Genomic DNA, 10,755 nt, shown 5'->3' with positions numbered 1-10,755 from the left:
TGACTCCCATGCTGGTGCTGTGACACTCCATTTTTTGCTCTTTCTTTATACATCCCAAGTAACTGGAATGACACTTTTTGCTTCACTGATGCTTTTTAAAAAATCATATCCATAGATGTGCAATAGAATAAAAAAGCAGATCTGATTTTTCAACTAGGGTGAGAATCATGTGACCCTCCAGATGTTAAGAACATAGGAGGGTATCTTGTACTGAGTCAAACCAGTGATGCATCTTGCTCAATATTGTCAACTCTGCCCCAATTGGAGGTCCCTGGTCTTGCCTGATAGCTTTCCATTCAAGTATTAGCCAGACCTGACTCTACTTGGTTTCCAAAATTATAGTATCCTGTTGAATTGCAACTCTCAAGATTCCTCACAAGTAGGTATTTCTGGATATATTTGCAATTCAACATCTGGAGGGGCACATGGATCCTATGCCTGTTTTTGACTTTCATGTAAGTACACTAACTTTGTATTAGTGGTCTGATTTATTGGAAACACCAAACCATGATTTGACACTATGTAGAACTGCCCTGTGCTTACATTTTCCTTTGCCATTCACATATTTCACTTTATTGAATTGTAGCAAACCACAATTAGTTGTTAAAGCAAACCAGAAAACTATGGTTTCCATTCAGCTTGTAAACTAGAATCCTAATGATGATTTAATCCTGATTTACAGAGGCTGCATCTGCACTGCAGAAATAATCCAGGTTGACACCACTTTAACTGTAGTTTGTTGTGGCACCAGAACTCTCTGCCACAGAAGGCTAAATGTCTCACAGAACTACAGTTCTCAGAATTCTATAGCACTGAGCCATGGCAGTTAAAGTGGTGTCAATCTGGATTATTACTGCAGTGTGGATGCAGCCAGTGCAAACTATAGTTTGGCAGTTTAGTTGTAATGGCAAAGTATGGTTTGCTGCAAAACGGGAAGTACTATAACTGATTAAAATAAGTTTAATTCCCTTAGTATCAATGAAGCTTACCTGAGGTCCATGGCTTTCAAATAGGTGTGGACAATTCTGAAATGCCAGTTGCTGAATAGCAATTCCCATCAACACTAGATCTCACAGCAATTGGTGAATGATTCTGTGCGATGGGTCTAACCAACCGCTAGAATGGCACAGTTGCCCACCCCTGATTTAAAAGCAGTCCATGGTACATGATTGAGAATATACTGTTTTTCCTTCTCAGATTACAGACCTGATATTTGCAAAGTATTCTGAGAAACAAAAGAGGCCCTTTCTTCCTACATCTATAATAACCGTGCAGAAGACAACATTTCAGCAGGTGTAGATTTCCTCATTCCCAAACTACATGCTTCATCTTTCAATGTTTCTGCTTCTAAATCAGGGTGGGCAATTGCTGGATGATAGAGGGGTTGTGTTAGCCCCCCTCTCAATAGTTTGGAGGACAGCATCCCCTGGAAAAACTAATCTAAGACGTGAAATAGACTGCCCCAAAAGTCCGGGCTGGCGGTGGCCGGTTTTTCTGTGGAGGGACACCTCAGCAGCCAAACTGCCTGGCGTCCCTCCGTCCCAAAAAGGATCCGGAAAAACCAGGTTCTTTTTTTGGATGCTATGCGCACGTCATGAATGCACCATTGGCACACTGATGATGTAAGTGATGTGCAGCGACGTCTATATGCTGTGCATCACTTACGTCAATTGGCCTGAGGATGGCCAACATGATGGCAGCGGTGGCACATTCTAGGGTTCCGGAGCATGCGATTGCTGCGCGCTCTGGAACCCTAGAATTGGCCTGAGGATGGCGCTTCCTGCCTGTCTGTCCTGGGCCTAAGATGTTTTCCTCCCAAAGCTCTCTAGGGAATGAAGAGCATTTCCATCACATTTTCAGCCTCCACTGGTCTATTTAGGCATGGGAGAAGGCTTTTTCTCTTTACAAGAGGAAGTGACTTGAAAAATAGAAATGACCTGTGAAAAATAAAATATCATCACCTATAATTAACTAACCTAGGGCCCTTTCACACTATACACTTATAGTGTGATCATGCTGTTTTAACAGCCATGGCAACATCCTGGGGGTTTTAGTTAAAAGAGGGGCATTTAGTAGTCTCAGCCAGATAGCTCTAGTTTCTCACCAAACTATATATGCCAGGATTCCATAGGATGCAGCCAAGGCAGTTAAAATGGATAGTAGCACTATAATTGCATTGTATCCTCCAGATGTGACTCCCAATGCTGTACAGTTCACAGATTAAAACTGAGACACATGAGCAAGCAACATCATGGCAAACGTTATTAAAAAGAAAGAACAGACAAGTTGGGACAGCAGTTTGTTTTTATTTGAATCTACAAGGAACAGCAAGGTACCACCCACTCTTCTCTTCTGCTGTCCTCTCCTCGTTGCTGAATTTATTGAGTGGAAATTAATTTGCACTTTGGACTCAGTTTGCAGCAATTGAAGTACACAGATTTTTTATACACGGATGCAAGCATACATGTTTTGAAAATGTTCCAAAAAAGTATAAATTTCAAATATCAAACCTTGATTTTCCATGTTTTATAAGGGACATCATTTTACTATGTCATTATATTTAATGGGACTTGAGCATGCACAGATTTTGTTATACACGGGGAATCTTGGAACCAAACCTCAGTGTATAACAAGGGTCCACTGTATGCTAAAACCAAAGTGAGGAAGTGAGAGGAGAAGCTGGAACATTTTAAAGGTAGCCAATGAAGTGGGACAACAGAAGATTAGTTGGGGCTGTTCTTGCCAAATGAGGATAGTTAGAGGATACCCATCATCACAGACAGCTTGGAAATGGCACAGCGCTTTTGGAGGGCACCAAACTGGGAAAGACTGGGCTAAGTGTCTCTGCATGACACTTCCATGGAATTAAAAATGTTCTGCAAACACTCTAATACTATTATTTTATTTTACTGGGCATATAATGATTTTAGTCTTGTAGTTCAAGAGATTTTGGCTGAACATATTCTTTTATGTTAGGTTTGGAAAGGAGCCAAACTTAAATTGTCTCAGGTCTTTCTCTAGAAATAAGAAAGAGGGAGAGTGGACTTTGTTTTTTAAGCAACCCTAATAATAAACGTAAGGGAGAAGAATGGAAGGATCTATACAAGCACTCATTTATTTTAACAGTATTAGAAAATAAGGATTTGGATAGGTATTTGAGCTAATCACATTGTAATTAAAGTGCTGAACAATACACCATTCTGTTCAACATGGGGAGCCAAAGCCAGGCTGCTAGTTTGGAAGAGGGCCAACTATGGATAATAAGAAAAAGGAAATGTACTTCCATTTTGAAGTTCACATACAGTATTTTATTTTAAGGCCCAGTCTTGTGTATCAGCACTCTAGAAAAAAGAAACCTGTGAAATGGTGTGGGGTACCAAATACCCAATTTGATGCTGCCCAAATGCTTTGGACTACAACTCCCATAATGCCCCAACCAGCAGCTGTACACATCTATAGGACATCAGACCAGAGGATACTGCACTAAGATATTGCCAATGATCTCATCCTTAGCAATGTGTTGTAGATATGTTATTGTTGAGACACTATTTAAGGTCATTTCCTAAATGGTAACCAATAAGGAAGGAACTGCAATGAAATAGGTTGGCTAGAAATGAAGGCAATGCTTAATATTTTTTTTAAAAACTGAGTGAAAAATTCAGTATTATGCCCCAAATGGCAAAAACATTTTTTTAAAAAAATATAATGAAATGTTTGAAATATGGTTGTCATATGAGCAAGGTCCAAAGTAGCTGGATGTAAGTAGCTATCAAAGTTATCCCAAATAAAGTAAAAATAGAAATCAGTAAATCAGTAAATTTAGCAAGATTATATTTAGCAGTCTTGAGAGTCGCCAGTATTTTTTTTTACCATAATGAGTAATAGCTGAATTTCTTCAGTTCAACAGCACACAGACACAGACCACCAAAACAGATTATAAAATAATTCCTTTAATTGGTAGTTTTGTCTCTTTGTGTTTTTGTTTTGTTTTGTTTTTGCTCCTGCTTTTAGTTTGTTTCAAATGTAGTTTAATGTTTGGTTATTATTTTAATGGTGATTACATTTTATAGGCTGCTTCTATTGACTCCATTTTTCAAGGGGGGGGGGGAGGTAGGATATGCTTTTTTAAAAAACCAAAATGCTAATAAAAAGCCATTGCAATTAGAGTTGTTTACTTTATGTGAAGATATTTTTTGTTATAAAAAATTAACAGATCATTTTTGTCAGAATATTGGAATATTAAAGGAACTTAAATTTGCTTCTCTATAATTTACACATTGATTATGTTCAGCTATGCTATTACTCATGATCCATAATGGCAGGAGGGGGGGGAGAATCTCTGCACATTTATGCCAGTGATGCAGAAGATAATGAAGACAAGCACAAGATGGAAAATCATTTTTTGCCTTTCTGGAGAATGAGGGAGTGCAACATTTTGCTAATACAGGTAGGTGCCTCTTAAAAGACTTGTTTTGGGGTAGGTCACCTGTGGAGGGGTGTTGTTTTTGTTAATAAATGTTTTGGATTACAATTCTCATGAGCAACAGCCAGCATGACCAATAATTTGGATTCTGGGCATTAGGTTCTATTACTTAAGAATGGATCCAGGGTCATTAAAAGGGCCAGAAAGTCCCAGATCTTGTTCGTTCTTTCCAATTTTATTTTGGTGATCCATACATTTTTGTTTATCTTGGAATATTTTCTGTCTGCTCCTGGTAGGATCAGAGACTTTTTGCATCAGCTCAATAGGCAGGTTTATTTTTAACCTGGTATGAAATCATACTCACAGTGGCACTGCCCTTCTGTGGTTGTGGTACTGCATATTTGAATAAGACAAGAGGCTTTGCTGATGAGAGCTTGCTGGCATGGTCTCCCTTTTGCTGAGAAGCCTGACTAAATGTGCCAAACAATTCCTTGGCAGCAGCACTGGGGGGGGGGGGGGGGGGAGAACACTGGCAGAGGCTCTCTCAGAATCAGTGGCACCATAGCTAATGCTTGTTAGTGCTGCACAGAAGAAGGCACCAGTAAACCTGTTTTTGCCATAAAATCCTGAGACAATCTAAAATTAAACAAGAGATACTGCCAGAAGATGAGACTCCCAGATCTGAAGGCACTCAGTGAACTAATGGGGAAGAGCAGAGGACAAGTATGAGTAGCACTGTTGCTACACTCAGCTGGACTCAAGCCAAAAGGATGTTCAGTTGTTGATGTGTCCAGGGGTGAAAGGTAAGTCAGAAGCTATACAACACATATTAGAGGAACATGGAATGTGAGAAACATAAATCAGGGGAAGACAGACATTGTAAAAGAAGAAATGGAATATATAAACAAAAAAAGTGGACATGAATGGTACATTTTAGTCAGATAATTACACAGGGCTTGACTCAGAAAATAAAAATCTAAGAAGAAATCGGGTAGCATTAACAGTGAGGAGAGATGTAATAAAAGTAGTCAAGATATATAATGCAAAGTCTGACTGAATAATATCACTAAGACTTCATGGAAAACCCATCAGTATAACTATAATCCAAGTTTATGTTCCAACTACAAAGGCAGGAGCAGAAACAGAAAAAAATGAAAAATTATGTGCTGGAATCTAGGAAGAAATTGATCACATGCCAAAACTGGGCATGTTTCTAATCATATGCAACTGGGACACAAAAGTAGGAAACAGAGCTGAACCAAAGATTCTACAGTGGGCCCTTGGTATCCACTGGGGTTTGGTTCTAAGACTCCTTGTGGATACAAAAATCTGTGGATGCTCAAGTCCCATTACATACAGTGGAATACTAAAATGATGTCCCTTATATAAATTAGCAAAATCAAGATTTTTTTTTTTTTTGGAATTTATATATTTTTTAATATTTTGAAGCTGTTGATAGTTGAATCTGTGGATAAAGAATTTGTGAATATGTAGGGCCAACTGCAGAAGAACTGAAGCAGGAAATTGACTGATTAAATTTTGCTGGCTAAAACAGTTATATATACAATTTTCATTAGTGGTATCATCCATGACAGGTGAATTAATCTGTCTTCAAAGCTACTGAGTCAGTCAGAGTCAAACTCCTAAAGCTTTTGTGTTTAATGACTGTGTCCAATTTTTTTGCTGTGACATGTTTAATTTTTGCTTAACAATGAAAGGGACTAGCAACATTAATGATGTAAATAGCACCACTTATTATATTTGTGATATAATGAGTACAAGCAATTTCTCTTGTCTATCAGCAGTTGGATTGGACTGTAATGCTATATACACAGAGGTGGGCATAAGTCCCATTGAATTTAAATGTGGTTTACTTTTTCAGATGTGGATATTGTGCACAGTTACAGTATATATCACCCATTTTATATTAATTCTAGAAATTGGTGATGCCTTCCTTGGAGATGGTGTCCTTTTCTTTCTCTTGCTACTGATGGGACTTTCAGTAGCAATGAAAGCTAAAAGGAGCTGATTGGGCTGCATCTTTAAAAGAAAATTATAATACATTGATCTTCAGCCTTTCCAAATAAGCTACTCATTATATGTATCTTATAGCTTCCTTTCAGTCTTTTGGGATTGTGCAGAAGTTCAATATAATGATCCTGGCACAAGGGTTCTTGGCTTTCCCTAATGGCCAAGGAGTAACAGAAAAGGCTGTCGCCCGACTCACCAGGCAGGCAGCATTGCCGCTGGGGGTTTGGTACCACGGAGGTCTGGCGCACCCCAGCATGCTTTGCTGGGGCGCACTGGCCTCCAATTGGCCGGCCGAGGGGGGGAAAGGAGGGACTTCCGCCTCCTGAGCGATGCTCTAGGAGGCAGATAGTCCCTCTCTATGGTCGCCCCGGTCCTCTAGGGCAGCCGATTGGCTGGCTGCTCCTGGGGGTGGGGCGACTCCCCTCCTCGGCCCCCACCTTTGGAATAGGCCTATATATAGGCCATGCGGCATCCTGCTCGGTGACATTTCTGCTTGGCTCTGCTGCTGAGCAGAGCAGAGTTTCAGGGAGGCAAGCACAAGGGGCTTGCCCCCTCCTCCCCGCTTTGGAATTAGGGTCCCTGCGGCCCTGCACAAGACTGGTGGGGGCTTCCTTCCCCTCCCCCACCTTTACTGCAGTCTTGGGGGATAGAGAGCTGCAGCGGCCGCCATTTTGGGCTGGGCTCCCTGCCATGGGGCCCAGCTAGTGAGTAGTTTTGGCTGTTTTCCCTTCCCTCCTGTATTTGGATAGGGCTTTTGGTTTTGGAGAGTGTGTGGCTTGCTCAAGGACACCCTGTGTTGGGCTTGCTTGCTGTTCTCTGTCCAAAAAGTTTCAGCCTGGTCACACTCTCTCAGCCACCTGTTTTGTTATTTGCTCTTTCTAACTGGCAATTGCTGACTGTTTATTCATCATGCCCCACAAAGTGGGGCACAAAAAGACATCCTCGGCAGTAGCTATGCAAATTACATCTGGTCAATCTGAAGGACTTCAGCGTATGCCGGCCTTGAATTTTAATGCCACTTCCTCCTCTGATACTACGTTGGGCTCAAGTTCAGAATAGTTTCTACATCAGGATCTTCACATGTTGGGCCATCGCCAGCTGTTCATTGTTTGTCTCAATCGGCAATGTCGGAGCTGTCACGTTCCATTGCTGAGCTGATTGCAAAAGCCACTTCACCTTGCCAGCCAAGTGATCCAAAATCTCCTTCACTTCCGACAGTTGCCAGATCTCCTGGAGCCTCATCTTCCAGCCACGTACCTTCAGCAGACCGTGACAAGACCCCTGTGGCAGCAAAGCATTCTGTTGTCTTGACATCATCCAGCTCCAGTTCGAAGTCGTCATCATCTTCCAGTTCGGACAGCGAGGCATTCGGCAATGTTGATGGTGAGAACAGACGTTGACGGCGCAACAAAGGTCACAGAGCCAAGAAAAGACAGCGACGGGCTGAATCCTCACAAACTGCTCAAGATGCTTCCAATGCTGTTAACTCACCTTTACCTTCTGGCAGAGATCGCTTTTGGGTTGAGCATGCCTTGGCCCCAGGCCTGCCACACTGGGCCATCAAGTGTTGTAACTGGCGACCCGGTCTTCAGGGGGTTTGGGTCGACCAGGAAACACAAGGGTTTCCAGTTTGCACACCTGGAGAGTGCCCTCCTGGCTCTCATCTACCTCGCAAAACCAGGAAGCTGATTCTCAGAGGCTGTTTCGTTGATGTCTTTGGTTTGGTTCCTCCCACAGGTCAAGCAGCTTTGGCGGTTACCTCGTCCAAGGGAAAAAAGAAGGCCCCCTTTTCCCCTCCATTTGACCGCAATTTTGACAATTGGCTAGAAGGTTTCACCGTTTTTAGGGCTGTGATTTCCATGGCCTTCCCTGAACGGGCTTGGCAGCTCGACAGCCATTTGCTGCATGTCCTTAAGGCCAGAGAGTTCACCGGCGAGGCAGCAGCCATCACTTACAATACGGCGTTCCGCCAGCATGCTTCCCAGAATTCTAGAGAGGGATGGGATCACCTTCATTCCGAAATTTGGCTATTGGAAGTTGGAACTCAGGCTGTGCCGCCTGCATCTTTCACTTGCTTTGCTCCTTCCGATAGTCCAGGCCTTGTTTGTCGAGATTTCAATGTTGGCAAGTGTTCTCGCATGCAGTACAAATTTGATCACCTTTGTGCCTCTTGCAGAGGTCCTCATGCTAGGCTGTCCTGCCCTTTAAGCCTTCCCAAATCTCTGGCCTCGCAGTTTCCTTGCTCTGCCTCTCTGCACAGCGGGGGAACTGGCCCTGCTCCTAAATAGCCATGCTTGAGCTGTGGTTGGTTCACCTGGTTCACGTGGGTGTTCCTATCCCTTACCTTTCTCATGGCATGTTTGATCACTGGATCTTTGTACTGTTTTGCTTGCTGTTTTGCACATTGTTCAGTTCTTTCACTTTCAGGTTTGGACTGAGCACTATCATTGCGGTTTTAGGCTGAGCCGCTGCCCAGGTGGATGACTGCGATTACTGGTTTCCACTCTGACGGTGTTGAGGTTCAACCTGGCTTTTCATTGGTGGACATTATGCGTTTCTTCAATGTACATCCACTAGGCTGAACGTGTTGATATGTTTGCAGCTTCAGCTGATTTCGACTTAATTTTTTTTTTTGCATGGGTCAGGCCGGCTTGGCAGCTTCTCTGAACCCAGTTGGTGTTGCGTTCAGGGTAGGGTTGGCGGTGGCATTCTTTCGGAACGGCCCTTGTGGTGGCAGCAGAGGTTCTGGATCGGGTAGGCATGGTCTAGAAGGTTGCATAGCACTTTATCGGGAGTCCCTATGACACACAGGAGTGATGAAGGCATGCATTGTGGTCATTGCGGGGGCCATAACATAACACCGCTTCCAGGTGACTAGGGGCTTTAGTTAAATGCAATCTGTGGGTTGCATGAATACGAGAGGGCATTAATCTAGCCCCTAGCTCATCCCGATGCCTTGCTTTATATGACATGCCATTTACCCTACAACGGCGGGTTGTAAGATGATCCAGAACTCATGCTTTTGGCCAACCCTACCTTTTGCTGATGCTTGCGTTAATAAAGTTGTGGCCTTTCCTCCACATGCGGCTTTGCATTTTATTGTGGCGACGCCCTCACAAGCAACAAGAGTGAATGGATTGGTACTGGGTAGAAATTATGAGGTGCAGGCATAGATATATGCAGGACGACTAAATGTCATAACCGCAAAGGAGGACAAAGCACCACAAAATGTAGGACATTCAAGAGAAATATAGGACATTACAAAATACAATCTGAAAACACAAATATAAATATAAATTCATTGCAGATAGCTTTCATTTACAGCTATATTACCTATACTGTATTTTATTATGTACGCATCCATATTTTTCTGATGAACTTATAGTCATTTAAATGCTTTGTTGACTTGCAATATACTTATAAAGCACTGAACAAGACAAATGCTTAAACTTATACTTTACTAGCAATAAACCCTTGACTGAATCTACATTTAAATTATATTGCAGTGAAATTAAGGGAAAAAAACCTTTCAACTTTTGCATTGTGTCCTCAAGCAGCCTATTGCCTAAAATATTCCTCTCTGAGAAAGAAATGTGCTACTGCTGCTCATAGAAAAAAGAACTTTAGAAAGATCCATCCTATCCTGCCGTTTGCAGCAAAAACAGCCTGCCAAGTAGACACATTTCTCCAAAGGAAACAGCAAACATGGTGTTACTCAATGTGCTTCTTAGTCATGCTCAAATGGGGGGCATTTAGGAATTACTGCTGGACAGTAGGCTGAAACATAGGACATGTCATGGAAAAGAAGGGCATCTGTTCACCCTGGGTATGTGCAGAAATGTACCCATTTTGTCATTTCAGAGTGTGCAGATTGCTAGACCTAAACTAGTAGAATATAGATGAATCTGTACTATGTGGTCAGACTATCCACCTTTATCATTGGCCTCAGTTTGCATGTTTAATAGTCAGATCATAATCTCAGGAACATGCAGAATGTCCTCCATGATTGCACAAAGGAACATACCTTTCATTTTAAAGAAAGTTTCTAAGGAAAGGAAATGAGCAGTGGCACCACTGGTGCTCCTGGAGCTGTCAGGTTGGCTGAGAAATTCCAAGAGCTGTAGTCCTCTCAAAATAACTTTTCCAAGCTCTGGCTCTATTCCATATTAGTTCGGGCCATGAGCCGTCAATTGAAGACAATTGTGTGTGTGTGGGGGGGGGGGGACTGCTTTCTGTGGAAGACTTATTTGTGTGAGTGTTGTGTAGGTATGTTGTCCCAAGTTTTGGAATGGGGGTACTAT

This window comes from Sceloporus occidentalis, unplaced genomic scaffold (assembly GCF_023333645.1).
Source record: "Sceloporus occidentalis isolate IW3139 unplaced genomic scaffold, rSceOcc1.0.p SCAF_4, whole genome shotgun sequence".
In the NCBI taxonomy this organism is placed as follows: domain Eukaryota; kingdom Metazoa; phylum Chordata; class Lepidosauria; order Squamata; family Phrynosomatidae; genus Sceloporus; species Sceloporus occidentalis.
The sequence above is the reverse complement of the archived record's forward strand: the minus strand, read 5'-3'. Positions refer to the sequence as shown.